The sequence below is a fragment of the Mus musculus genome, chromosome 4 (assembly GCF_000001635.26).
Source record: "Mus musculus strain C57BL/6J chromosome 4, GRCm38.p6 C57BL/6J".
Classification (NCBI taxonomy): domain Eukaryota; kingdom Metazoa; phylum Chordata; class Mammalia; order Rodentia; family Muridae; genus Mus; species Mus musculus.
Window position 1 is genome coordinate 63686843 of NC_000070.6, and position 5338 is coordinate 63692180.

Genomic DNA, 5338 nt, shown 5'->3' on the forward strand with positions numbered 1-5338 from the left:
TCCTAGACCCCATGGCCTGGTCCAATCTGCTGGCCATGTTTTCTGTCTACTGCTTTCTCTCCGTGCTCTGGACTCTTGCAGGTGCCTCTGGCTGTACTCTTCCTCACATCTACGATAAATACCTTCTCCTCAACCATACCTTGGAGCAGCCATATCTTCATTTCGCCCTTGAAGCACCTTGGGGAATTGAGAGGACCTGCCTAGGATCCTGCTGGGCCTTTTTCCCATGGACTGCATCAGGTAGCCATTGTTTGTAAAGAGCTTCTGTTGACCATAGAAGATCCTTGACACATATACTGAGGAGGGCAGAACATGAAATCCTATTAGAGTTCAGGGGGAGCCTCACTGTGTAGCTCCATACAATCTCCTTTCCCATAAAGCTTTCCTTTTTTTTAGTGAAGGGTCTGTGAAATGTGACCTCAGGAAGGACAGCAATGGCCCCACGTTGCAGACAGTGGAATCCACTCTAACTTACCTAAGTAGCAAATGGGAATTTTTAGAGGATATCAGGAAACTCTCAGAATCTCCAGAGGAGCCAGAGGAGAAAATTTGAAATGGTGTAGCCATAAATAGTGCCCAGCCACGCTGTGGGGGCTTTTCTGGAAAAAAATCACCACTTACACAACTTCTCAGTAATTGGGATTTTGACACTGTCCACCCCATGGAAGCTAAGACTGAGTGAGGCCTTCTGTGTGGAGGGGTCCGGCTGGACACGTAGCTTGATTCAAATCTCCCTGTGGATCGACTTTACAGCGAAGGAATGCAGGCTGCGAGAGAGTGTAAGGTTTGCTCAGTTAAACCTCGCTGACTTCCAGGGTTGAGTGTGAGGACTTCCAGCTGGAGCTAGGAGTTGCCCTGAGTCATTAAAGGGCATTTTCTAAGAGAGGAGCAGCACCGCTGGCTTCTCTTTTTAATCCTCTTAAATATAGTACTTTGGAAGGAACACAGCCGAAGGAATATTAATTTCTTGTTTCATTTTGTTGGTGCTGGGGACTGAGGCTAGGTTGTCACTCCTGCTAGGAAAGTGTCTGCAACCGAGCAGTTCCCAGCTCTTACAATTTTTTGTCTTTCTTTAAGTTTGAGATGGCTTTGCTAAGTTGCTTGGGCAACTTAAGCCTTCAACCTACTGTTCTCTCGCTTCATCCCTCCAAATAGCAGGGTGTGCAGGCCTGGACCACTGGAGCCAGGTGCATTCTTATTTCACGCTTATTTTATTGTCTTAAGCTTCTGCTCCTCTGGTGAGCCCTGAAGGGGAGCAATTCCCACTCGATGCTCTGGGGCATTTCCTTGATCTAAAAACAAAATATTCCTGGACTCTGGAGATATCGTATCATAGACTCACTCAGTCTTTTCAAGTCATCAACCAGGAAATAGTCTCAAGACATTTTTTTTGTTGTTGTTGTTCAAAGTCAAACAAAAAAAGTAAGAGCTGCATTTAACAAATGTTGACGGCGTCTTTGTATTCATGATACTAGGTGAAAGGCAGAGATGTTCTTAGTTGCCATGGAGTTTCATATAAACAAAAGGAACATTTACTAACCGTAAAGTCATTTGGAAAAAAAATACTTTAAGACAGTTTTCTTTTCTTAAAAAAATTAACTTAAAAATTAATTCTTTGAGAATTTTCTCCTTGTATGCCATGAACTAGATTGATTCCATGTTTCTTTTCCAGCTTCTTCTGGAATCCCCACAACACATCTCCCAAATGCGTGTCTTTTTTTTTTTTCATGTTTTTAAACAACCCACTAAGTCCAGTTAGTACTGTCCATACTTGGATGAATGTGTGGCCATCCACTGGAGAATGGGTAACTTAATAGTGCCCATACCCTCAAAGAATGATGGTTCTCCCTCCCTTGGCATCTATCAATTGCCAATACTTCCTGGGGAATAGGTGGGGTCACAGGACTCTCCCAAGCTTCACCTTAGTCTATTTTGTCAGAATTTTGGCTGGGTTGATTTTGTGTAGGTATTGTGCAGATAACTACCACTACTGTGAGTTCGTGAATATAATAGTCATGTTGTGTCCAGGTGACAGCATTTCAAGCATTCTTACCCATCCTCTGGTTCTTAATGTTCTTTCTGCCCCCTCTTCATGGTATTCTTTGCAAATACGTGGGAGTTTGGGAGGATTGATAAAGATGTCCCATTTAGGGCTGAGAACTCACAATGTCTTATTCTCAGTACATTGACCAGGACCGCATTCATTGTTGTCCCCTGTAAAAAGAAGGTTCTCTCTTAAGGCTGAATACACTCCAGGTCCATGGGTATGAACATAACCATTTAGAAGGAATTTTGACAATAGGATGATTTAGCAAAATGAGAGTAGCTGGTTCTGTCCCAGGGACATCAGCCATGGAATTTTGGCCATGTTTATGTTAACTAGGCATGATATTTCTTCCTGAAGAGAAGGTTTCACATCCACTCAGAACATTGTTGGTTACTCCATAATAATCAGGCCACTATTGCTTCAGCGGGCTCATCTTGCCTGTCAGATCAGTACTATAGCAGGCAGAGTCTAATGCTGGGTAAGACCACTAATGTCTTTTCTCTCCCAGCAGCTTCTAGAACTCATTCTAGCTCTGTGAAAGCTAGCCAGTAGGAAGGAAGTTTGTAGGTTAGTATGAGATTGATTTCTTGAGGTCTTGGAGCCAAAGTATATGGTATCTCCAACATTTGGGGTCTTGCCATGTAGTTATAGCAAACTGCCAAATAGCTTGTGCTGTTTTAGAGCCCACTGGGGTATCCTTGACTAATAGCTCAAAGAGAGGTATAAGATGTTTTTCTTAATTAAATTAAAAAAAAACAACAATGGTAGCTAAACAGGAAAAAGTTTAGCTTTGTTATCAAAAAGTGAAGACTAGCCTTTTTTCTTTCTATCAATTGTAACATTTAAGGAAAAGTGCTGGTGAAGATGTATGAAAGTTTTCAATATCATATGCTTGTCATGTGAGCATCAACCAGCCTTTGTGAAGGAGAGAATTTGCAATGGTTTCAAAACATTCCTACTGAATATCTGCTTCTTAGATATCTGCGTATTGAATATATATAGTAAGGATCCCAGTTTGACTTGATGTAAATACTCAAATTTAGAGATAGCCATGCATGACAGAAAACTCTGACACAAAAGTCAATATATATGCATCATTTTCCTCTGTAGAAAAGAAATCTGGGGTAGCCTTTGAGCCGATGTGGAGAAAGCCAGCTTCCCTCAGTCCTTGGTACTGGCCCTCTTAGTGCATGGTCAAGGCAGTGGCTGGAGGAGGTCCAGCCATCATGGTCACTTCTATGTAACAAAGGAAGAACACTTTAAGCCTCGACACGTGCACCTGCAGAAAGCTTCAAAAGAATGCTTTCAGTTGGGCACCCTCCCTACAGCTGTGACAGAAGGAATAGAAGAATAAAGGCTTTGGGGAGGCCTATGGTTCTCTTCAAAAGGAGTTCAGAAAATTATGTGTTCCTTTGTCTGTTATCCCTGTACTTTGTAAATTACCCCTGAAAAAACATTAATCACAGGTATATATGAATGTGAAGGATATAATTTCTAGCACACTGTACATGTCAGCATATAAATAAAGCCATAGCATCACTGTTAAAACCACATCCAGTAGAATGTGACTACTTTGATATTACAGTAGCTAACCCTCTTCATCTTCCCAATTTTGAAACAGTTGGGAAATTTCCATTATTCCTTTTCTCACATTCTGGTCCCTGTAAAGATTTTTCTAATGTGCACTTTCTACTTGAAAGCTTGCTGATCACCTTGTCACACTGCGAGCCACAACAATATGTAGAAAAGTAGGAAATTTAACTTCATGTGGTTATAGGCTAAAAGGCATTATTCTTTCTTTTACTTATGATTATTGATACTAGGGTAGTTAGAACACAAAAGACCCACAGTGTGCATTTTGACAAACATGGAACATGAAATGGACCCCCCCCCAAGTAAGAAGGAGGGGACTCTAAGAACAGATGTAAGTACCTGTGAGGGCTGTTAATGCTGGAGACAGCAGACAGCACAGTCCATTATAGTTCTGATTCCACGTTCATAGGTTTCTATAAAGAAACTTGATTCCATAACTAAACAAATGGAAATTATTCGTTTAAAAGCAGCAGGTGTTAATTCCTAGACCTCTTATGAAGTACATGAAAAAAGATATCACAGCAACGGATGGTGGTTTTAACATTTAAAGTTGACAATACACCTATCCATTTGGTTGTGAAAACCGTGGACTTGGAGAGGACTTCTACCCAGTTGCTGACGTCATCATCAGCTCCATAGGGACACTGACAGTTTGCTGGCCTTGAACTCACCACCCCCACACTTCTGCCTCCTGAATAACAGGATTCGACTTGTGTGACACCACCCCTGGATTTTCCCAGTTATCCATACTCTGCTCTGTAGAGGGAAGTCACTGTGCCCAGGCTGTCTCAAAGGATTACAGAGTTACACCCTAGTTGCTCGACAACAGAATGTCTGCAGAAACTACTTGCAAAGGTCGTTGATATTTGTCTATTCTCCCCATTTTTTAAAAATGTATCCACTCTGTTATTGTTATTAGGATGGACTCAGGAATATGTGTCTTATACTTTGGAATATAAGTCAATACTATTCAATCGTATTGCATTTATTTTGATGTCCAGAGCGCTCCAGGTTTGCTCACTGGCTGCTCTCTTAGTTGACTACTATGTCCCTTGGACATACCCCATTGCACCCCCCCTTCTTTACTTTTCTGCATCACAGTGTGCTGCAGGTTCCTCTTGTAGGCTCTCTGAACCAGCCACCTGTTCCAAGGAGCCTGGTTTTCTTCATTGGAGAATGCATTATAATGCGAGACAGGGCTTTGTGATCCTTTTTCCATGTGCTACTTCATCAGCTCAGCTACTCATGGAGAGCATTTCTTTTATTCCTTATTAATTTTTATTTTACTTTTTAAATTTTACTTTTTACATATTAATTTAACATGTTAAGCTGTATTCCTTTTATTTAGAACCATGAGAATTTTATGAGTGAGTATTGTAATTACATCATTTCCGCCTCCCTGCCCCTCCAGCTCCTCCCTGTCTTAACCACCCTGTCTTGAATTGTTGACCTTTTGATCCCTGAATATTATTGTTTTACACACATTTGTGCACACACACACACACACATACACACACACACACACACATACACACACACACACACACACACACACACACACACACACACACACACACACACACACACTTAGGACTAACCACTTGGGATTAGATAATCAATAAGCAAGCTAATTCCTGGAGAAGATTGACTCTTCCTCTCTCAGCAGCCATTAATTGCTCGAAGCTCTTCATCTAGTAG